The 25459-nt window shown below is 41.8% G+C and overlaps 2 long non-coding RNA genes across 2 annotated transcripts; one reads left to right on the plus strand and one right to left on the minus strand.

The window, feature by feature from the left end:
- Positions 1–276: 276 nt before the first annotated feature.
- On the minus strand, positions 277–24596 carry LOC125364155. The gene is made up of 3 exons (XR_007213427.1): positions 24465–24596; positions 17129–17136; positions 277–287 (listed from the first exon to the last, which is right to left on the minus strand). It is a non-coding gene; the product is annotated as an uncharacterized LOC125364155 (long non-coding RNA).
- LOC125364154 lies at positions 16371–23297 on the plus strand. Its single transcript, XR_007213426.1, has 3 exons — positions 16371–16382; positions 20630–20639; positions 23239–23297. It is a non-coding gene; the product is annotated as an uncharacterized LOC125364154 (long non-coding RNA).
- Positions 24597–25459: the final 863 nt, after the last annotated feature.

Raw genomic sequence — 25459 nt, forward strand, 5'->3', positions numbered from 1 at the left:
ATCTCCAATTAACCACCAGAAAGCCAGAAGTGTCACTGTGGCTTAAGTGGTAGAGTACTAGCCTTGAGCTAAAGACCTTAGGGACAGCACCCAAGGCCAGGGTTCAAGTGCAGTGACAAAAACAAAACAAAACAAAAAAAAAAAGAAAAAGAAAAGTTGGAATCAGTGTCAAATCAAATAATAATTTGACCACAATAGCCACAGTGCTTGTTAATCCATAAGAGCAATGAATTCCCCAGAAAGAGGATCAGAGTGACTAATGTCTAATTAAACAGTGAGCTAGTTTCCTCAACTGTAACCAGAAATAATAATATCTCTGCTCAGTGTACAAGGCTGCTAAAATTCTAATGCAATTACTCTTGTATCTAGTGCCTTACATTGAGTGTAAATCTAGTGCTGGTGGCTCACGCCTATAATCTTAGTTTCTCAGTAGGCTGAGATCTGATGATCCTGGTTAGAAGCCAGCTTTGTGAAGAATAGCCCCTGATATTCTTATCTCCAATAAACTCAGAAAAATCCAGAAGTGGTGCTGTGGCTCAAGTGTGTAGAAGGCTAGCCTTGAGCACAAAGAGGCTCAGGGACTGTGACCAGGCCCTGAGTTTGAGCCCCACAACCAACAAAAAACAAAGCCCAAGGAACTGGGGAGGGGGGTGCACCAGTATATACTTCATGCTTTATTATCAAAATGTTTTTGTTTTTTTTGTTATTTATTTTTACTTTTATTAGAGTTTAAAGAGGTATTTTATACTCCCATTAATCATGTTGTTACTTAATCAGGTATGCTTTTTTTTTTTGTCCAGTCCTGGGGTTTGGACTCTGGGCCTGAGCACTGTCCCTGGCTTCTTTTTGCTCAAGGCTAGCACTCTGCCACTTGAGCCACAGCGCCACTTCTGGCCATTTTCTGTATATGTGGTGCTGGGGAATCGAACCCAGGGCCTCATGTATATGAGGCAGGCACTCTTGCCACTAGGCCATATCCCCAGCCCCGGTATACTTTTGCTGTTGAAAGTTCTAGATAATATTTGAAGTACTGGAATATGTTAAATTTTTCTGTGAGAAAGAGTATGAAATTTAGATCCTCAAACATTTTCAGGGAATTACTTCAAGCAAATTGGAATTAAATGTAGGTCTCAAAAAATAATTAGCACTTTGTCTCAGACCAGGGCTTTTTATTAGCCAGCAGGCCTTCAACAAAGTCCTTCAACTGAGTCTTCTCAGCATCTCTTAGGCTCACTATCATAGTGTATGCAGTTTTAGTACAGGATAGTTAACATCACTTATAGTTAACAAAACTGTACCCTTATATAAACACTTCTATGTCATCAAACACTGGAACTCCTACTATGCGAGATGTATTATCATATAAAAAAAGAACAGGAAAATGTACAGAAGTTAAAAGTGTTTCTGAGTCATAAGAGTCATGTACTACATAAACAAGATTCAGAGGGAATGGTGACATTGCAGTAACTGTGTGCATCAGGCTTTAAGATATTTTTGCTATAATGATAACTTTTTATAATTAAAATGACACAGAAGTGTTAATTTCTTTAAGAAAAAGTAATGTAGACATACAATATGGAAATTTTGGACTGAAACAGACCTCAGCAAATTTTTGTCTATTTTTTGCCTTTGTCGATAAAGTGTCATTTTAGTATTAACATTTTAAAGTTAAAATGTGTGTACAGAAATATTTGTAACTGTATATCAACTTCATTTGACTGAATGATCTTTTTCAAAAGTATAGAAATTTAATGCGTTACAAAGTTGAAAAACATTTGCAACAAAGAATATATATAAGACTGGGATCTGAGGATTGAGGTTCAAAGCCAGCCCCATCAGGAAAGCCAATGAGAATCTTAGCTCCAATTAATCACCTAAAAGGTGGAGAGGGAGCTGTGGCTCAAGTGGTAGAATGCTAGCCTTGAGCAGAGGAGCTCAGAGACTGCCTAGGACCTGAGTATAAGCCTCAGGACTGGCACATAAAACACACACACACACACACACACACACACACACACACACACACACACACACACACGACAGGAACTTTCTGGGCAGAGTTTTGGGGCTCAACAAATTGGCAATGAAACATGAAAACGAGATTGCATCAAACTAAAAAGTTTCTGTGCAGCAAAAGACATAGTTACTAAGCTAAAAAGGCAGCCTACAGCATGGGAGATCTTTACCTTTTGATAAGAGCCTAATATCCAGGATATACAAGGAGCTAGCCCCCAAATAATTGCCCAAGATAATGGGAAAAAGGGCTAAATAGAGACTTATCAGAAGGAAAAGTAAGAATGGCCTCTCAATACGTGAGAAAATTTTCAACATCCCTATCCATAAAGAAAACGCAAATAAAAACTGTATTTATTGGGAAAAAATGAAGGGGGAATAACACGGTACAACAATAAATCTAATCATTACCTTATGTAACTGTAACCCCTCTGTACATCACATTTTAAAAAGACATTTATTTATTTATTTATTTATTTATTTATTATTTGTGCCAGTCCTGCGGCTTGGACTCAGGGCCTGAGCACTGTCTCTGGCTTCTTTTTGCTCAAGGCTAGCACTCTGCCACTTGTGCCACAGTGGCACTTAAGGCCGTTTTGTATATGTGTGGGGCTGAGGAATTGAACCCATGGCTTCATGTATATGATGCAAGCACTCCTGCCACTAGGCCATATTCCCAGCCCCTGTACATCACCTTTATAATAAAATTTAATTAAATAAAAAAATATTTAGAGTTCATCTCACCCCACTTAGATTGTTCAGCATAGAGAAAACGAGCACTAAAAAATCTTGGTGGGGATTCTGGGGGGAAAAGGAACCTGGTACATTGTTGGAAGGGATATAAACTAGTGCAACCACACTGGAAGGCACTTTGAAGATTCCTCAAAACACTAACTATAGAACTTCCCTATGACCTTATGATAGTACTTTGGGGCATCTACCTAGAACATTGCAAGTCAGGTTATAGTAAAGACACTTGAACATGCATACTCCTTATGGCACTATTCATGAAAGCCAAGGCTTGAAACTAGACCAGATGCCCTACAATGGATCAATGAGTCAAGAAAAGAAGATATTTGGATACAGATAGATAGATACAAATTTTATTAATCTTCTAGAAAGAAAAATGTTATATCATTTTCAGGGAAACAGACCTAGAAAAATTATGCTAAGTGAAGTAAGTCAGGTTCATAGAGACAGACATCACTTTATTGTTGTTGGTGGTCATGGGTCTTGAACTCAGGGCCTGGGCACTGTCCCTGAACTTTTTCACTCAAGGCTAGTGTTCTACTACATGAGCCACATCACTACTTCTGGTTTTCTAGTAGTTAATTGGAGATAAGTGTCTCATAAAAGCTGAGTCAAGTTTTAAAGAAGTGTTTGTGAAAATATTAAACAATACAGTGAGTAACACAAAACAATGCAATGGCCAAACAAAAAGATTTGTGTGTACTGTTAAAAAGAAATCAGTTAATGTACTGTTTACCTGACTTATGCATATGTAACCCCTCTATACATCACTTTTATAATAGTAAAAATACAGTTTCCATTGGTGCGTATAGTATACAGTAGCCGTTATTTGTAGCTTTCCATTGTAATACTAAGTATCCTCTCAGTGTAAGCATTCTTTTTGCTCTGGTTTATTCAGATAGGTTTGTGTTTTGTTTCTGAAACTTTGTACTGCTAATCAACTTGGAATATTTTTGGCATTGGACATTTAAAACATGAAAAATATGAATAAATTGTCCCAGCAGGGTCTTGATAATTTAAAGGAAAGATCCTTCCCAGCTTTACCACAGTTGTTCTGTGAATGAATTTCTAGTACTGCTTCTTGGAAATTTCCTGAAACAGAATCTCTCAGTGCAGGGGATTGTCCTTGGGAATGTAGTTGTGTGCCTGGTGATATGTTATTTTATGTGTTAGCAGCTGTCTTGAAGGGTCTGGAGTTGGTTAAAACAACTGTAAAACAAAACAAAAACAACTGTTGAAAACTGCAAGGTTCAGCTGACAGCTCTTAAACAGAAGTGACCTAATTGTCTTTCCTTTTTATACACATTACCAATGAAAAGGATTTCTACAGCTCAGATGGTTTTGTGGAAAGACTCTAAAAGATCATTTGAAACCATTAACAGATTCGTGAACTAACACACTTCCCCCTAAGATTTCCCACCACAAATGTACTGAGCAGTATGGAGAGACGCTGTGGATATGTTTCTAAACTAGAAATGTCTTCTGAAGCTCTCTGTCTGCCTGCCCCAGGAGGACTGGATCCTTTCTCCCACCAGGCTGGCTCCTTCAGAGTCAGAGGGAGGCAGCAGTGACTACTGCATTTTAGGCTGCTGTGGTGAGTTCCATCTGTCTGTGTTCCTCAGAAACATGGTGAAACCCAGGCCCATTCCAGGCCTGTGGTCTTTCCTATATACAGAAGAGCCCAGACACCCAGCAAAGTGCTACTTGTAAGGAAGCTTCCCACAGTCAGAAGTGTAGACTGCTTGAGGACTCAAAGCACATTTTGCTCTCCCATTCTGGGCAGGCAGCAGGTTCACTCTGACCTGGCCAGTTGCTTCATGTCCACACTGATGAAAGTGAATTAATGCCCCTGTTTCTGAGTGTTGGTGGGCTTGGGCCTCCTGAGGTCACTTGCACACTGTACAGAAGCTCTTATGTTGATGGAGTAGGGGCCCTTCATCAATCCTCAGTTCTGTGGGGAAGGGTCCCTACCCTTAACATCCTGACACCCAGCCTCTTTCATCCCTTTCCCCCTTCTGGTTTTGCCCCAGGCCTCTCTGAGAAGGGTGTTGATACACATCCTGTTCTATGCTTCCCCTTTAATGGCCCAACTAGGGCTCTGGGGACACAGGTGAGATGTCATGACCAGGTGGAACAGCCTCTTCATGCATCTTCCTGAGTCACATTCCAAACAGTTTACAGGTGATGTCTTGGCTCTTCCAAAGTGTAGATGACCAAGCGCTGGGTCCTGCTAACGCAGCATCATCAGGGTAGAGGCTTGCCAGATTCAGAAAGTTATACCTCTTACTTGTCTTACCTTTCCCACTGCCCCTGAGATTGAGAGCTGAGGCCAGGAATGGCAGACATACTGAAACGACCCCCTGGCAGTAGCCATGGCCTGTGAAGGGCTTTGCTTCCTACAAAACCATATTGGGTGACCTTGAGGGAGGCACCCATGGTCTGGAGAGAGTGTAGACAGAGCAGAACATTTTGTGTTATTTCCCTAGGGTTGCTATGACAAGGCGCTGCGCACTGGGAGCTATGGAGATCTTCTTTCACAGCTGTGAATTCCAACAGGTGGAACAAGGTCCAACAGTGAAAGCAAGGTGTATTATTGGCCACATTTCCTTGATAGGTGCAAGGGCATGGTGTGTTCCTGGTCTTGTCTTGGTTTCTAAACCTGTGAGGGAATAGTGTAGTTTGTAGAGAAACTCCCTGTGTGCATTTCTGTGACTGAGTTTCCACCTTTTTTTTTTCCCCCCAGTCTTATGCCTTGAACCCAAAGCCTGAGCACTGTTCCTGGCTTCTTTTTGCTCAAGGGTAGCACTCTGCCACTTGATCCACAGTGTCACTTCTGGCCATCTTCTATATATGTGGTGCTGAGGAATCGAACTCAGGGCTTCATGTATATGAGGCAGGCACTCTTGGCACTAGTCCATACTTCTGGCCCCAGTTTCCACCTTTTAAGGGGCACAATAATAGTGGTTAGAGTGGAAGTGAGGGAACAGAAGACACTGTACACAAGAAAGCACAAAACAAGTGACTTAGGGATGACCCTAACAACACTTGCCAAGAGCCCATTTCTGTATATGGTCACATTCATAGGTACTGGATAACTTCCACATATGAATTTAGGGGACACACCCATTACAATGCCACTGCTGGTGGTCCCTACCTCTCATTCCCTAGGCAGATCCCTGCTGACTGGACTTTGGGTGATACAGTGATGTAATTCAGTGAGTGCTGGGGACACCAAGGTTTGGAGCATGGTCAGACAGAGCCTAGTCTGTCTCTGGCCACTGATACATTGGGATACCTCCTTGGGACTTCAAGTTTCCCTGTGACCTGGGCAGAAAGTAGTTGCAGCTACAGTCTCCCTAAGGCCAAAGCCTTTTCTAGCTGAGGTAGGCATTGTTCTTGTGATCTGCAGAGACCACAGAGTTTCCTGGTGAACCTCGGTGGCCAGATCCTGGTCAGTGGGAGCAAGGCATACCCAGAATAGGTCTCTAGCATCCAGAGTGGGAGAGGTATGGGCAGAAGAGAGGAGTAGGCATCCTCATGTGTAACCAAGCTTAAGACACCAGTGTGGATCCACTTCCATGGCCTATCCTCTGGGAGCCTCTGGCTCCCGATGCTTCACATAGAATCTGTTCCACTTCAGTGCCAGACACACATGATTCCCCACCCACCCCGTGTGGCCTGGGCTTATGTTCACAGGACTGTTAGATGCCCTGAGTAGTTCTTGGGGTTCTTACCCTGGGTGGGAATCTGAGTGTTAAGCACTAAGACCCTATGCAATTACAGGATCAGGGGTCACTTCACCTGGACTTCATCTTCCCTTCTACACGTGGGAGTAAACACATAGCAGGTTGTTGTGAGGTTTTTATTTTTTTGAGCAGGACACTTGCCCATGGTGTGTGCTGAGAGAACACTGATTTCCATTTATTGAGAGATGACAACCGTCAGAAACCATTATGAAGTTGGCATCATAAAATTTGGGAAGCCATTGTCGAATTAAAAACAGATATCTTATGCTGTGACCCATCCATTCTACCTTTAGGTATTTCCCCAATCGTTGTACTCTTCCCTATGCTCAGTGATTCCCTCAGTGCTTCAATGAGAAGTCACCCAAGAGAAATATCAGTAGGAACCCGTTCAAATTGTCCATACAGGGTCAGAGTGGGGCTCTCTGTTGCTGTCCCAAGTGCTAGGGCGCCCTCTGGTGTTTACTTGGGAAATTACAGGTGTAACATGTGAACATGTGTGGAACAGTGGGTTTTTTTTCCTTAATTCTGTGTGGGTGCTGTTGATAGTGATTTAATTTAGGACTTGGGTGCTGTTCTTTAGCTTTTCTACTGAAGATTACGCTGCACTGCTTGAGGCACAGCCCATCTTCTGGCTTCATTTTGTCTGTGTGTGTGTGTGTATGTGTGTATTTGTTATTTTGTCTGTGTTTTCCAGTACGAATTTCATCTTTTTAGATCTCCTTACTCTGTAGAGTATTATTTGGGTAAGCAGGGATGAGGTCAGAGTGAGGGAAGGAAGGAGGCAAGGAGGTTTTTCATTCATTTTTGGAGTTTATGAGGGAGCATGAAGGTCAAAATAAACTAATTTTGGATGGAAGCTTTTTGTACAGATAGCGCTTGTTGCCTATGAATTCCTGGCCATAGTTTTCCCTTGCTGTTTGCCTGTCTCCCTGTTTTAAATTTTTGAAAGAAATACTGGTTGATGAAGTCAGGAGAAGATTGAGTGTTTTAATTAAAATTCATCCTTCACCAACTAGATTGCTGTAAAGGTGTAACAGAGTCCCATGTCATAAAAAAGGTATTTCCCTCTTCTACCTGGAAGACGGAATAATGAATAAACATCAGTAAAAACCCAGCCTGCTTATTCTTGTTTTGTTTTGCCCTCTGGTCTTGTCTGTCCTTTTCTCTGTTCTCCCTACCTTGGCCCTGTCATCTGCCAAGTCTGATTGTGACAGTAATCTGGGATGCATGGAAGTGGCCATGTGATGCCCCTAGCCACCATCTCTAGCAGGTGTCCCCTTAAGCCTGCTTGTGACAGTGAGTTTAATAGTTATAGGGTATGGAGAGACGCTGAAGGCTTGTGGACTGTCCTGTACCAGGCCCTGGGTTGGAGCAAAGGCCTTCTGCTAGGCAGGCAGGGCAGTGGGCCCGCAGGTGGTGCCTCAGGAAGCTAGAGGTACAGGGGCGGGGATTATGGGGTGTCATAGCAGGAGAAAGGCGGGGCAAGAGCCAGGAAGCTAGAGGTGCAGGCCTGGAGCTTATGGGGCATCACAGCTGGAGAGGGGAGGGGGAAGGTTAAGAAAGCTAGAGGTGCCTGGCCTGGGCTTATGGGACATCACAGCAGGATGATAGGGGTGGGGAACACAGGAGGAAGTGAGAAGTCAAGGGGCGTGGCCCTGTCACTGGACTGGTTTAGGTCAATTCTGCCTTCGGACTGGCAGTCCTGCCATTAGCCCCCATTTAAAAAAAAATTAATTTATTTATTAATTGAACACAAATTTTTTTGACAAGGTGTTGTGCAAAAAGGGTATAGTTACATAGTAGGGCAGTGTGTACATTTCTTGTGATACCTTACGCCCTGTTTTTCTTTCCCTTCTCTAGGTCAGGTAGACCTATGTACAATATACAATGTATCAAGAACATATACAGAGCTGGGAATATGGCCTAGTGGCAAGAGTGCTTTCCTCCTACACATGAAGCTCTCTGTTTGATTCCCCAGCACCACATATGTGGAAAACGGCCAGAAGGTGCGCTGTGGGTTAGGTGGCAGAGTGCTAACCTTGAGTGGGAAGAAGCCAGGGACGGTGCTCAGGCCCTGAGTCCAAGGCCCAGGATTGGCCAAAAAAAAAGAACATATACAGTAGCCACGTGGCCAGGCCCAAGAAAATTCACCTAGGACTTTAAATGTAATGGCGATATTAGACAATATGTCGACAGTAGTCTTATATGAACGTACATACATAGCTTTTGAGCTATTGTATTCCACTGAGAGGTCAATTTTTGACCTTTATATGTTGAGTAGTTGTTTGGTTTTAGTTACATACTGTAGGGTCGCTCCCCCAATCCTGTGGGAAATACTATTTGACAATCAGTTTTTGGTTTCACAGGCCTTGTGTCTACTGTTTCTCCGTCTCCCTTTCTTAACAGTTATATATCAGGGAGATCATGCCCCTTTGTTTTCTGTGTTCTAGGCTTGTCTTGCTCAACATTATTTGTTCTAATTCTGACCATTTCCCTGCGAATAACAATATTTCACCATTCCTAATCGCTATGTAGTATTCCATTGTGTATAGGTACCATATTTTTTGGATCCATTCATCTGTGGAGGGGCATCTGGGTTGTTTCCATATTTTGGCTATTGTGAATTGTGCCGCGATAAACATGGAAGTACAAATGTCTTTTTGATATCTTGGAACTTGCTGTTTAGGATAGATGCCTAGGAGTGGTATGGCTGTGTTTTAGGGTAGGTTTATATTGAGCTTTTTGAGAAACCTCCATACTGTTCTCCAAAGTGGTTGTACTAATTTGCACTCCCACCAACAATGGAGAAGGGTTCCTCTTTCTCCGCACCCCCTCCAGCATTTGTTGTTGCCTGAGTTCAGAGTATAGGCCATTCTAACTGGGGTGAGGTGGTATCTCAGGGTTGTTTTTATTTGCATTTCCTTTACTACCAGGGATGTTGAACATTTCCTCATATGTTTCCTTGCCATTTTTATTTCTTTTCTTGTGAAGTCTCTCTTTAGCTCCTTTGCCCATTTCCTCATTGGTTTATTGGGCTTGGAGGGGCTTAGTTTTTTGAGTTCTCTGTAGATGACAGATATTAGGCCTTTGTCTGTTGCTGTGCTGGTGAATATCCTTTCCCATATGGTTGGCTGTCTTTCTGTTTTGGTGGCTATGTCCATAGCTGTGCATAAACCTTTTAATTTGTAGTAGTCCCATTTGTCGAGTCTCCCCTATTTGTTGTGCCCCTGGGACTCTATTCAGGAAGTTCCTTCCTGTGCCTATAAGTTCTAGCGTCTTTCCTACTCTGACCTTCAGTAGTTTCAAGGATTCAGGTTTGATATTGAGGTCCTTGATCCATTTTGAGTTGATCTTGGTGCATGGTGATAGGCTTGGGTCTACTTTGAGTTTTCTGCATATGGCTTCCCAGTTCTCCCAGCACCAGTAGTTGAAGAGGCTATGTTAATTCCATTGTATGTCTTTAGCACCTTTGTCGAATATCAGCTGACTGTAAGAGTGTGGTTTTATTTCTGGATCTTCAATTCTAATCCATTGGTCTTCTGATCTGTTTTTATACCAATACCAGGCTGTTTTTGTTATGATAGCCCTGTAGTAGAGTTTGAAGTCTGGTATTGTGATACCTCCTGTGAAAGTGTGTAGAGGAGCGTGGCCTGCCTGTCCTGTTTGTTCGTTTGTGCCCTTCCTAAAGTGGCTTCAGTGAGGCTAGGCTTCATTCAAACCAGACCTCTGGAGCTGGCTTCCTCAGTGACAAGCCTTTAGCTGTGGTTTTCAGTCTTGGCAGGCCCAGACAATGGTTGTGGCTGGCTATGAAAGTGGGTGGGATGGGGCTTGAGGTGTAGGGGTGGGGCTTGTGGGTCATCACTGCAGGAAAAGGGAGGGGTGAGGGCAAGGAAATGAGAGGTGAAGGGACTGGGCTTATGGGGCAACACAGAACGTGAGGGGAGGAAGTCAGAGGTCAAGGGGTGTGGCTTGGGCTCTGGACTGGTTTAGGTCTGTTCTGCCTGGAACACACACACATGCCACTAGGCTAGGAAGAGCTCCTTTCTCTGAGGGTCCTCTAGTTGGGTTCAGGCCTACAAAGCTGGTCAGGCTCACTGTGGTTTGGTGGTGGGTATGGGTTTCATAAACCTGTCCCATCAGGCAGCAGCCGCTTTTCTGTGTGGGGAAGCCTGGAGGACTGTTTGTGCAGATGCCGGTTGTGTGTTGAGAAGGCTGGACCCAGGTGTACAAAGCTTACCTTGAGGCAACTCCAGAAGACAAGCAGAGCTAAGCCGAGCTTCCTGGCACTTGGGGCCCATGGCATGGGTGTGGGGTGCTTGTGAATCTGTGTAGAGAAGCATGGCCTGCCTCTAATGTTTGCTCCTTTTGGCCCTTCCTGAAGTGGCTTTGGTGAGGCTAAGGCCTCAAACTCGGCCTCCAGGGCCGGCTTCCAGCCAGTGCTGAGCATTTAGCGGGCTTTCAGTCTTGGCAGGCCCAGGCCATGGTTGTGGGGTGTTTGTGAAAGTGTGTGGAGGAGTGCGGCCTGCCTCCCTGTTGCCTTCAGTGAGTCTAGGCCTCAAACCAGTCTTCTGGAGCTGGCTCCCAGTCAGTGCAGAGCTTGTAGCTGGTGCTTTTAGTCTTGTCAGGCCCATGGCATGGGTGTTGGTTTTTATTGTCTGCCTGCCTGCCTCTCTGTCTTTGTGTCCTTCCTGAAGTTGCTTTGGTGAGGCCAGTCCCCAAACCAGGCTTCTGGTGCTGGCTTTTAGTTGGCACTTTCAGTCTAGGCTGGCCCATGGTATGGACAGTGTGGAGAAATATGGTCTGCTTCTCCTTAAGTGGCTTGGGTGAGGCCAGTCCCCAAATCGGGCCTCTGGAGCTGGCTACAGCCATTGTCAAGCTTTTAGCTGGCACTTGCAGTCTATGCAGGCCCAGAACATGGGTGTGGGGTGTTTGTGATTGAGCGTGGAGAAGTGCTGCCTTCCTCTCTTGTTTGTTCATTTGTGCTGTTCCTGTAGTGGCTTCAGGGTGGCTAAGCTCTGAAGTCAGGAGGTCAGGTCTTGCCGGCGCCATCTTGGCCACACACATGTTGAATTGTAGGGTCTGGCATCTCTTCTTCATGGTGGAGGGAGGGAATTCTGAACCCCAGGTGATGGTTGTGCCTGAATTCCTGGAGACAGATGTGAGCACTTCCCTTATAGGTGACTGGACCTGTTAGTCCAGTGCTTGGGAATGGGAGCTTCCTATTACCCTGTCCCCTGACTTTACCTTATTTAGGCCCAGACAAGCACTTGTGCCATTGCTCCATACCACACATCTCTGTGTTTGCATCTGTCTCCTGGCTTATCTCTGGTCAACATGGTGTCCCAAATCAGTTCTTGGAGCTGAATTGGTTAGTATCGTTTTTTGTTATTTCATTCCTCTCTGGCCTGTTTCCTAACAGTGATAAATATATTTGGGGGCAGCAGGACTTTGTAACAATTGGCTGCCTATAGACTGCTAGCATTCTAATAAAGACTCCAAGATTGGATCCTTCAAAATGTGGTTTCTCTCCTAATTTACATTATAACATGCCCAAATCAGGCTTCTGGATCCAGCTCCCAGTCACTGCAAAGACTTTAGATGGTGCTTTCAGTCTAGGCAGGCACAGGACATGGTTTTGGGGGTATTTGTGAAAGTGTGTGGAGAAGTTCAGCCTGCCTCTCTTGTTTATTGCACATTTTACTTGGCATACCAACATATTTTGTCTAGTTTTGGGACCATGCCTTGCCAGCTAGGCAAGCACCTTTATACAGAGTTGAGTCCCCTGGTGGTCTCAGTGGACCATCACTGCCCCCAGGCCTGGCCTGAGATCTGTCTCAGTAGGAGCTGTATAGAGGTAGCAGAAGGCAGGATCAGAAAGTGTGGTCTAAATGGCTTTTTCCTGTTTTTCCTTCCATCAGCCATGGCTCTGATCCCACTCAACAGAGGAGAGGCCTAAGTGCTGAGAATTGGTATGGTAGGTGATGGATTTAGGTGTCCAGTCCAATGTAGGATGGGCTCAGTGGACCCCAACAAATCTTGGTTAGGAGAGCATAGACCCCAATCTAGGTCTTACATAGGGCATGGAGGTTAGGGTGGAGGGGATGTTTTTGCCAGATGCCTGTAATCCTATCTACTCAGGAGGCCAAAATCTGTTGATTGCAGTTCGAATGCAGCCCTGGTAGGAAAGTCCATGAGGCTCTTTATCAACAAAACAAATAACCTGTAGTAGAAGCAGAGCTTTGTCTCAAGTGGTAGAGTGCTCATGCCTGAGTTCAAGCCCTGGGACCAGCACAAAAAGAATTTTGGGTGTAGGAATGTGTTGGGGAGCTCTGGACCCCATTTCCCCATATCTCCCAGGGGAATGCCTGATCCCAAACTATGAAAGAACACTCTGCTTTTATTCCTTCCCACCGGCAGAAGGAACAAAGCGTGTTCTCATGGATTACGCTAAGCTGAGGAAAGGTTGCCAATACCCCCCATCCCCCCCGCCCCTGTCCCTTCATGTGTCAGAAACGGCAGCGTATAGAGGCATCGGGGAGATGTATTTGATGGCCCATGAGTCTCACAGGATTTAATTGGGGGGGGTGTTATATAATGGTAATGGCGGGAAAGGAGGCTGAAGACCATGTCACAGTGATGTCACATACTTCCTCTATGGGCGGGGGCCACACCCCCCCACGGGCCGGGCCTTTGCCATTAGACACGTGGCCGAGCCAAGAGGCGGGGACCGCTTGCTCCCTCCCACACTGTCCCAGGGCTGGCGGAAGGGCAGCGTGAATCCTCACCAGGAATGTGGCTTAGTGGTAGGGCTCCCCTAGCATTTATGAAACCCTGCGTTTGATTCCTCAGCACCACATACACAGAAAAAGCAGGAAGTAGTGTTGTGGCTCAAGTGGTAGAGTACTACCCTTGAGCAAAAGAAGCTCAGGGACAGTGCCTGGACCCTTACTTCAAGCTCCAGGATTGACAAAAAAAAAGATTTTCATTTTTATCATATATGTCTTACATACATTTATTTTTGAACTTTTATTTATTTACGTTCTTTTCTTTGCTGGATGTGGGGTCTGACGTCTGTGCCTGGGTTCTGTCCTTGAGGTATTCAGTTGAAGACTAGTGCTCTACCACCTGAGCCACAGCGCCACTTCTGGTTTTCTAGTGGGTCTTCGGAGATAACTGTCTTATGAACTTTCCTGCCTGAGCTGGCTTTGAACCTGGATCCTCTCGTCTCAGCCTCCTGAGTAGCTAGGATGACAGGAGTGAGCCACATTTTATTAGGCACACAAAAGTATTTCACTTTCTCTTTTGTGAGTTTCAGTGGTATTGTGTTCCAGGGCCTTCCATAAGCTAGGCAAGTACTTCAGTTCTTAGCCCTGGTTCAACTTATGTCGCCTTTGGATTTCATGATTTCCAGCCTTTGTAGGCATTTTGAAGAGAAAATGCACAGTGTCTGTTTAAAATGTGTAGAGCCTTGAAGCTTGGAATCATGAATAGAGGTTCTGGCTCTATAGCCCAAGGTAGAACAGTGTGGATGGTCCCCATTAGAACCTGCTCTGGAGAACTCATGTCTTGCCTAGGCCCTTGGCCTCTGTTCAAGTCTGCATCAATTTTTCATTTATACTTTCATGTCCATCCTGGGGCCTGGGTCTGGGGTTGGATTGTGTTGTGGCGAGGGTGGCGGGGTTGTGTTAGTGGTCAGGGCACTGCTGGCATGTTGCTGATGCCCACGCCTTCCCGCACGTGCCACTTGTGACGTTACCAGCCCCTTCTGTCACACATGTGCGGGAACACTGAAGTGGCACAGGCGGCAGCGAGGGCTGGCTGTGGGTGGAGCACGGCCTCGAATGCACGTGGGAGCCTCTGTTCAAGTCTGCATCAAGTTTTCATTTATACTTTCATATCTATCTTGGGGCCTGGAGGAGGTGAAGGCATGTGTGAGGAAGGGCAGCCTTTCTTTTCCTGCTTGTTAAGTTGGTGCTGATCAGAACAACTTAGGTGACACTAGTCCCCTGCCCAAGCCTCTGAGTCTTTGCTATGCATTCAGTTCTGCTTTTGGTCATGTCCTGCTCTGTGATTGTGGGTTAGGGGCTGAGGGGCTGTGTGGAAAATATTTTTATTACATAGGTCTTACATACATTTTGTTCAGCATACCAAGGCATTTAAGTTTCTTTTTAGTGAATTTAAAATTTATTGTGTTTCAGGGCCTCCCACAACCTAGGCAAGCAACTCAACACTGAACCTCACACCCAGTAAATTCCTTTAGACTTGTTTTATTCAAGTTTTCTAGTAAGGAGCTTATGTGTGACTCTGTTTTGTTCTTCCCCTGTCGCCTATATAGGATCCGGCTTCTGTGTAGTTCCAGCATGACCATCCTTTGTTGCCTGTTGATTTCTTCTGACTGTAAGTACTTTCAGTCCAAAATCTGTCTAGTATCAGAAGAAAACATGCAGTACATACACTTGTAATTTTGAGCGTAGTATGTAGAAGTATGGTACAATGTAGAAAAGTGGCTTGAATGACACCCCCTCCCCTGAATAAGTGACACCCATTCACAAACATTCTGAAGTAGGCATCACTGTAGGTCAAGGTTGTAAGACCATCATCATAGAATCACAATTATAAGAGGAGGCATCAGGGAGAAGGTGACAAGGACCTGTTATGAAAAGGTGGCCACAGTGTTTACTTTAGGAGCTGAGCGACCAGTGTGACCAGACCCTGGCTGGCCATCCTCCATGGTAGTACTGGGCGATGGAGGGACTTTCGAAAGCTATGCTGAAGTAGTGCCATGGTGTCACCAGGCAAATAAATGGCCTCTCAAACCCTGGGAGATATCCCTTATGCTCATTAGTGCGTAGTTTCAGACAGGAACTCTATCTAAGTAGCCACACAGATACCTGGGGCCTCAATTGCTGCTATGAGGCAGTATGCAGAATGAGACTTGGCAAAACACACATTTTAGCCATAAAGGATGCCATGTGGACTGGCTGTTGACTCCTGGTACTTGAACTTGGCCTTGGAGCTGTCCCTGAGCTTCTTTTTGCTTCATGCTAGCACTCTACCACTTTAACCACAGCACCATTTCTGGGCTTTTCTGTTCATGTGGTACTGTCAAACTCAAGGCTTCATGCATGCTAGGCAAGCACTTTACGACTAAGCTACAGTCTTGGGTTTTGAGATGACACTTTAGGCATATCTGAGGATCAGACATTGTTGCGTTTGAAGCAACAGAAGCATGGGCTTCACTTGATCCACATGAGGGTTGTGTGATGGTAGAGAGTGGGATGTCCCAGGCATGCACTGAGCACTGTAGACTCAGGCCGGAAAGGCCACCATGATGCTTGTGCTGGATAAGGCTGAAGCCTGGAGATTAGTAGGTGCTATCATGGGGGACAGAAAATCCACAAGTCATTAATAATAAAAGTCTGATAAATTGAAATTCTTTAAAGGAAATCAGTACAAACCTCCTAAGATTCCAAACGTAAGGTGCAAAACTTGTCAGACAAAGCATCCATTAATTCCTAAGTACAGAGTGACACTAAATCAAGAAGAGAGCCAGGCATCAGTGGCTCACACCAGTAATCCTCGCTACTCAGGATGCTGAGATCTGAGGATCATGGCTCAAAGCCAGCCCAGGCATGAACGTGCTTGAGACCCTTATCTCCAATTAAATGCCAGAAAACCAGAAGTGGCACTGGCTCAAGTACAGCCCACGATGGACAACAACAAAAGAACAGACCACTGAATGACCTGAGAGACACATGTTCCAAACGTGATCATGGAAGGAGATGCAACTGTTTAAAATCCCTTGTGTTCATTGTGATTCTTAGGGACATTTTTGGTGGTTCATTATTTCTAGGATTGGCTTTATTTGACTAAGTGTTGGATTGTTAACATGCAAAATACAGTTGATGTTGGATTCTTAGTACGAATTAGTACACTGAAGAAAACTGCACTTGTGCCATCTAATGGCTCACTTAAGTGGCTCTCTCCTCTCCCATTTCCCTCTCTTCTATCCTCCCCTCCTCTCCTCTTTTTTCTTTCTCCAGACATTATATTGCTGCATTAGACCAGGCGGGCCTTAAATTTGTCTTCTTGCCTCGGCCTCCCAACTGTTGGGGTTACCTGCATTTACCACCCTACCAGGCTCCTTTCCTCCCTCTCCTCCATTCCTCCTCCCCCTCCCTCCTTCCTCCTCCTTCCTCCTTTCCCCCTCCTCTCCCCCTCCTCTTGTCTGTCTTTTCTCTTTCCTCCAGACATTGTATTTCTACCTTAGACCAAGCTGATTTTGAACTCTCAATCTTCCTGCCTCATCCTACCAACTGTGGGGCTTACCTGAATTTGCCACCCTACCTGGCTCAATTTTATGATCTAAAAGTTCCTGAAAAGGGACTTATTTAGGGGCTGGGAATATGGCCTAGTGGCAAGAGTGTTTGCCTCTTATACAAGAAGCCCTGGGTTGGATTCCTTAGCACCACATATATAGAAAGGGTCAGAGATGGTGCTGTGGCTCAAGTGGTGGAGTTCTAGCCTTGAGCAAAAAGAACCCAGGGACAGTGCTCTGGCCCTGAGTCCAAGCCCAAACACTCCCCCCCCCGGCAGTCTTTTAGTTCTGTTTTAATAACAGACTTACCTGTAGAATAAAATGGAATGGGATTTCATTCCTTTTTTTATTTATAAACATTATTCTCCCTCTTCTCCTTATCTCCTCTGTGTCCCCGCCTCCTCTGTTTCCGCCTCCACCTTCTGCCTTCCTCCTCTCTATTGCTAACATGAGAACATACCTTAATTTTCCTTCACTTAATGCCAATCATTCTTCTTACAACTCACCCAAGCCCTATTCTTGGCCCTACATACTGTAATTATAGTTTAACCAAAACATAGACTGTGAATGTAGAAACAAAGAATTATAGTTCTTTTAATTATTTGAAAAAGTAAAGAGGAGCTGCTAACTCCTCCACCCATACATAAAAGTATGGCTTTTTTTTGGCCAGTCCTGGGGCTTGGACTCAGGGCCTGAGCACTGTCCCTGGCTTCTTTTTGCTCAAGGCTAGCACTCTGCCACTTGAGCCACAGCACCACTTCTGGCCATTTTCTGTATATGTGGTGCTGGGGAATCGAACCCAGGGCCTCCTGTATACGAGGCAAGCACTCTTGCCACTAGGCCATATCCCCAGCCCCAAAGTATGGCTTTTTTATTTACCTTTTTAAGCTAATAGTAATCCAGTATCCTTAGGAGCCAAAAATTTGGTGCAAATCCAAGGAAAAGTAACCTATAAAGCTTACCCTATCATTTATATTCCTGTTAGTTATTCTTCTAAAGCCCCTAAAAAGTTTTAATGGGTCAACCAACACTAATGTATCATGATCAAATTACTAAATCTATAAAATGAGCCTTCATTATTAATCTGATTCCACTATTCCTATTCATCAATATAAATAGACAGTCATCTCTAATTATCACCGAATAACTATTCACTCAATAGAATTATACATAAGCTTTAAGTTACATGTTTATGCTGTTGTTTTTTTTTAAATTTTTTATCTATAGCCCTATTCGTCACTTGGTCCATCGTAGAATTTTCTACATGATATATACATTCAGATCCAAATCTAAACTGATTTATGACGTACCTCCTTATATTTCTCATCACTGTGATCACCCTAGTCACAGCTAATAATATGTTCCAACTCTTTATTGGGTGGGAGGGTGTAGGAATTATATCCTTTCTATTAATTGGATGATGGTATGGTTGAACAGACGCTATCACTGCAGTTCTACAAGCTACTATCTATAACCGCATTGGAGACATTGGCTTTATGTTATCTATAGCATGATTTTTATAATAACTGTAATTCATGATCACGTCAACAAATTTTTTTAATAAGTAATGAAACTGCCTTACCCTTACTGTGTGTAATTCTAGCAGCTACTCGTAAATCTGCTGAATTTGGCTTACACCCATGGCTTCCATCTGCCATAGAAGGTCATACACCTGTTTCTGCTCTACTACACTCAAGTACTATAGTTGTAGCAGGAATCTTTCTGCTAATTCGTTTTTATCCCCTTATAGCCAGTCACCCAAATATTATATCACTAATTGTATGTATTGGGGCCATTACAACCTTATTCACAGCAATCTGTGCCCTGGCCCAAAACGATATTAAAAAAATTATTGCATTCTCTACCTCAAGCCAACTAGGTCTGATAATAGTAACTCTAGGCATTAATCAGCCTGATTTAACATTTCTTCACATCTGTATACATTCATTCTTCAAAGCTATGTTATTTATTTGTTCCGGCTCATTTATCCACAACTTAAACGATGAGCAAGACATTCGAAAAAGAGGAGGAATAGCCCCATGTCTACCATTTACAACATCTGCTCTAATTGTAGGTAGCCCAGCTTTAACTGTCACACCCTCCCTTACAGGATTTTATTCAAAAGACCTATTCATTGAAGCAATAAATCTATCATATACTAATTCTTGGGCCCTAATTATCACCCTAATTGTAACATCTTTTACAGCTATCTACAGCTCACAAATTTTCTTCGTTTTAAGAGGACATCCACGATTTTTACCAATTAATTCCATCAATGAAAATAATCCAAGGCTAATTAATCCAATCAAACGCCTTCTAAAAAGAAGCATCTTCGCTGGTTTCCTATTTTCCAATCTTATTAATCCTACCAACACCCAAACTATAACTATGCCTATAATAATCAAATTAACAGTGCTAACAGTAACTATCGTAGGGTTTATTACTGCAATAGAACTAAACATTATATCTTATTTAAAATTATATCCAGACTCGTATTCATTCAACTTCTCTAACCTGCTAGGATTTTTTTCCAACCAACACACCGACTCGTTCCTAATATAGGTCTCACATTTATCCAAAAATTAGCAACATCAACTATAGACTATACATGAACTGAAAAAAATTATACCTAAAACCCTAGCTACATACATCTGCTTCTAGGCCCGTGTCAAATCATAAAAACCTATTGAAAATTTATTTTTCATCATTCATCTTATCTATCCTACTTCTAGTTATTATTAACTAAATGCCACGAGTAATTTCAATAATAAGATAAACAGCTATAAATAGAGTTCAACCAACTACTGTAATTCAACTCTCATAACTGTAAATAGCCACCACCCCAGGTGAATCTTTCCGAACTAGTAATACATCATCTTAACCAAATGCTAAAATAATATCTAAATTATTTAATCCACCTACGCCTTCTAACCACTCAAAATGCAGAACAGTAATTACTAAAACGACTTCTAGTAAGATTTCTGATAATAGTAAAAATCAGTCATAAATTTGAGCCTCAAGTTTTAGGATATTCATTAGTTGATATAGCAGTTGTATAACCAAATACTACTAACATTCCTCTTAAATAAATAAAAAGTGCAATCATACCAATATAAGAGCTATCATTTAGAATTATTAGACCACACCCAACAGCCCCCCTAATAATCAATCCTACATGCGAAAATAGGTGAAGGTTTAACAGCCACCTCTACAAAACCTAAAACCATTAAGATTAAAGTTAAATAAAGTAAGTTTGTCATAATTTTCACATGGACTTAAACCACCACCAATGACATGAAAAATCGTTAATTCAACTATAAAAACACTTTATAATGACAATCATACGAAAGTCTCATCATAAAAATAGTAAACCACACTTTCATTGACCTTCCAACTCCCTCTAACGTCTCAGGATGATGAAACTTTGGATCCCTTCGTGGAGTATGCTTAATTATCCAAATTTCTACTGTTCTGTTCTTATCTATGCACTACACATTTGATACACTCACAGCATTTTCTTCAGTCTCCCATATTAGCCGAGATGTTAACTATGGTTGATTAATCTGATACATACATGTTAACGTTGCATCATTATTTTTCATTTGCCTTTATCTGCACATCGGACGAGGTATTTATTACGGCTCCTACCTCTACAAAGAAACCTGAAACATCGGAATTATTCTTCTATTCCTAGTAATAGCTACAGCCTTTATAGTACATGTACTTCCATGAGGACAGATGTCATTTTGAGGAGCCACCGTAATTACCAATCTATTATCTGCAATCCCTTATATTGGCTCAGACCTAGTAGAGTGAATTTGAGGGGTGTTTTCAGTTGATAAAGCTACTTTAACTCGTTTCTTCACATTCCATTTTATTTTACCATTATTGCAGCAATGGCAATAGTTCATCTTTTAGTTCTTCACGAAACAGGATCTAATAATCCACTAGGTATCCTATCTGATTCAGATAAAATTTCATTTCATCCTTACTACTCGTTCAAAGATCTATTAGGAGGTGTAGCATTGCTAGCCTTCTTCTTTACAATCGTTTTATTCTTCCCAGATGCCTTAGGAGACCCAGCTAACCCACTCAATACATCATCTCATATTAAACCAGAATTATATTTTCTATTCGCCTATGCTATTCTATGCTCCATTCCAAATAAACTAGGAGGAGTAATTGCCCTGATCCTATCAATCCTAATCCTTGCCATATTCCCATTTCTCCATACATATAACCAATGTGGATTAATATTCCAACCTATTAGCCAAATCCTATTTTGAGTTTTAGTCTCAGATTTATTTATTTTTAACCTTAATTGGAGGACAACCAGTAGAACCACCCTTTATCATTATTGGACAAATTGCATCCATTCTCTATTTTTCTATTATCCTTCTCTTTCTCCCAATTGCCAGATTAATTGAAAATAAAATACTTAAATGAAGACTGCTTTAATAGTATAATAATTATATAGGTCTTGTAAACCTAAGACGAAGATTTTATCTTCTTAAAGCATTCATGGAAAGAATACAATCCTACCTCCAACCTCCAAAGCTGGAATTCTTAAACTATTCCCTGTACTTGGGAGATTTAATAAATTTAAACTGTTTCATCAGAGTTAATCTTAAACTCTCAAAAAAAAAATTACCGTGCATATTATGATTAATCGTCCATAAACCATAAAATGCTTATTCCACATTAAATCAATGTACACATGCTTATAAGCAAGTAACAACCCCCCTAAAGTACATTCACATCCTGTGTTATATCCACATTAAATGCTCCACAATATGAATATTGTACAGTATAATAAGTTAATGCTTGTCAACAATAATACCATACCCACATTAGCCCATTAAATTTCGTTAGTCCTTGAACACATAGATATCCCCTACTACTTGTTGTCTCTTAATCTACCATCTTCTGTGAAACCATCAACCCACCCACTCGGCATACCCTTCTCGCTCGGGCCCATAAAACTTCGGGGTACCTATTGTGAAACTATACCTGACATCTGGTTTTTACCTCAGGGCCATAAAATTAAGATCACCCACACGTTCCCCTTAAATAAGACATCTTGATGGATTAGTGACTAATCAGCCCATGACCAACATAACTGCTCTGTCATACCCCAGGTATTTTTTTATTTTCGGTATACTGTGACTCAGCTAAGCCGTCAAGGCATGGACGCAGTCTATTGATCTGTAGCTGGACTTAACGTTCTCCAACCCCATAATTATCAAGCCATTGACATATTAATGCTCAAGGACATAAAAAATTGTATACTAAAATAGTAGTCTAACGCATACACAGAAATAATATTCTTCCCCCCTTAGGAGATTAATTAGCACTTTATTAACACCCATTTCCCTAAACATTAATAGATCAAAATACCAACACAGCCCTAATCTGAACTTACTAAAAACTTAGTTGACACTCAAACTCCTAAGGCCACCGGGTTAATGTAGCTTATAAGCAAAGCAAGGCACTGAAAATGCCTAGAAGAATTGTTTAATTCCATAAACACAAATGTTTGCTCCTGGCCTTTTTATTTGCTGTCAGTAGAATTATACATGCAAATATCTGTACGCCGGTGAGTTTTACCCTAAAATTTAAGTTAGAATAAAAGGAGTAGGTTTTAAGCTCTCAATATAACAATTGAAGCTCATAATGCCACGTTTAACCACACCCCCACGGGGTACAGCAGTGATAAAAATTAAACTATGAACGAAAGTTTGACTAAGTTATACTGACATAGGGTTGGTAAACTTTGTGCCAGCCACCACGGTCATAAGAATGACCCAAGTAAATAAAGTTCAGTGTAAAGAGTGTTGAATTAAATATTCAGAAAAATTAAAGTACAGCTAAGCTGTAAAAAGTCCTAGCTTTTATGAAAAATAGTGTCGAAAGAAGTTTTATCTAATTTAAACACTAAAACTATAACACAAACTGGGATTAGATACCCCAGTAGGTATAGTTGTAAACGTAGGTTTAAAACAAGCCTATTCGCCAGAGAACTACTAGCCACAGTGTAAAACTCAAAGGACTTGGCTTTATATCCATCTAGAGGAGCCTGTTCTGTAATAGATAAACTCTGATACACCTCACCGTTTCTCGCTAATTCAGTCTATATACCGCCATCTTCAGCAAACCCTAATAAGGCCCACATGTATGCCCAATTATATTATATAAAAAAGTTAGGTTGAGGTGTAACTCATGAAATGGGATGAAATGGGCTACAGTTTTTGGTCCAGAACATAATAAACCTTGTCTGAAATAGACAAAGGAGGATTTAGCAGTAAACTAAAAATAGAGTGTTTAGTTGAATAGAGCAGTGAAGCACACACACACCGCCCGTCACCTTCTTCAATATTCGATATAGATAAGTACATAACCTTTAACTACAAGAATTAAGAGGAGATAAGTCGTAACAAGGTAAGCGTACTGGAAAGTGTGCTTGGATTAATCAAAGTGTAGCTTAAATAAAGCATCTGACTTACACTTGAAGACTTCAAAATACGTCAGTGCTTTGAATTATTCCTAGCCTAGCCTTCCATAAACTAAATTATTCTTAATGTGTAAATTAAATCATTCACCCCTAAACTAGTATAGGAGATAGAAAATTTTTACTAGAGCTATTGAAACAGTACTGCAAGGGAAAGATGAAAGATAAAAAGTATAACAAATCAAAGATAAAACCTTCTACCTTTTGCATAATGGACTAACTAGAATAAATTTGACAAAAATTGTTTTATCCAAACTCCCCGAAATCAGACGAGCTACCTTTAAATAGCTAACCAGAGCAAACTCGTCTATGTCACAAAATAGTGAGATAATTTAAAGGTAGAAGTGAAAAGCCTACAGAGCCTGATGATAGCTGGTTGCCCCGGCAAAGAATTTTATTTCTACTTAAAATTTACTAAAAATATTAATAAATTAAATGTAAATTTTAATGTTAATCTAAAGAGGTACAGCTCTTACTTAATCATAGTTGGCCTAAAAGCAGCCACCAATTAAAAAAGCGTTCAAGGTCAACACGAGTGAAATATAAATATTACTAAAACCTATAACAATTCCTAGAAATACAGTGGGCCAATTTAATTAATTATATTAGATGCACCAATGTTTGTAATAAGAAAAATTTCTCCTGACATAAGTGTATATCCGCTGAAATAAATCACTGATAATTAACATTAACATTTAAAAAACCCCATATTAATCTTAAACCCATAGAAATCAATGTTAATCCAACACAGGTATGTCACCAAAGAAAGATTTAAAATTGTAAAAGGAACTCAGCAAACACAAGCCCCGCCTGTGTACCAAAAACATCACCTCTAGCGTTACAAGTATTAGAGGCACCACCTGCCCAATGAGTAACTTTAAACGGCCGCGGTATCCTGACCGTGCAAAGGTAGCATAATCACTTGTTCCTTAATTAGGGACTTATATGAATGGCATAAGGAGGGTTTAACTGTCTCTTACATTTAATCCATGAAATTGACCTTTCTGTGAAGAGGCGGAAATTAAGACCCCATGGAGCTTAACTTTTTACTAAAAACTTACTCACTCTAACATAGGTAAACAGTAACAAGCATGAAAGAAAATTAATCCTCCGAAAGACCTGGACTTACAAGTCAAAGTTAACCTCTGTTATCTTTGATCCAGAATTTCTGATCAATGGACCAAGTTACCCTAGGGATAACAGCGCAATCTCATTAAAGAGTCCATATTGATAATGATGTTTATGACCTCGATGTTGGATCAGGACATCAAAATGGTGCAGCAGCTATTAAAGGTTCGTTTGTTCAGTGATTAAAGTCCTATGTGATCTGCGTTCAGACCGGAGAAATCAATGTCGGTTTCTGTGTATTTACTATTTCTCCTAGTACGAAAGGACCAGAGAAATAAGGCCAACTTTTCCCAAAACACCGTAATGCTTAATGATTTATTTCTTAATTAAATTAGCATGGCCAAAATAAGTTCAAAGATAATGAATTGTTAAGATGGCAGAGCCCGGCAATTGCATAAGATTTAAAACTTTACTCCTCTTCTTAATAGCATGTTTATTTTAAATTTCCTTGTATTTATCATTCCAATTTTATTAGCAATAGCCTTCTTAATCATACTAGAATGCAAGATCCTAGGCTATGTACAATTACAAAAAGGTCCTAACATCGTAGGTCCATACGGTGTTTTTCAACCATTTGCGGATGCTATAAAACTGTTCATTGAAGAGCCTATACGCCCAGCCACTTCATCCTTAATTCTATTTTCAATTTCCCCTATTTTAGCATTATCACTAGCCCTATCCCTATGAATTCCACTTCCAATACCAAATCCTATAATTAACACAAACAGGATTTTTATTCATCTTAGCAGCATCAAGCATATCAGTATATTCAATTTTATGATCAGGCTGAGCATCCAATTCAAAATACGCTGTATTTGGAGCATTACGAGCTATAGCTCAAACCATTAGCAATCATCCTCCTATCAACAATACTATTAGCTGTGCCATTCTCAATATTGTCCCTATGAATGTCTCAAGAATATATCTGAATAATTCTCCCAGCATGACCCCTAGCTATAGGATTTATCTCCACAGTTGCTGAAACAAACCGAACTA

The sequence above is a fragment of the Perognathus longimembris genome, chromosome 15 (assembly GCF_023159225.1).
Source record: "Perognathus longimembris pacificus isolate PPM17 chromosome 15, ASM2315922v1, whole genome shotgun sequence".
NCBI lineage: Eukaryota > Metazoa > Chordata > Mammalia > Rodentia > Heteromyidae > Perognathus > Perognathus longimembris.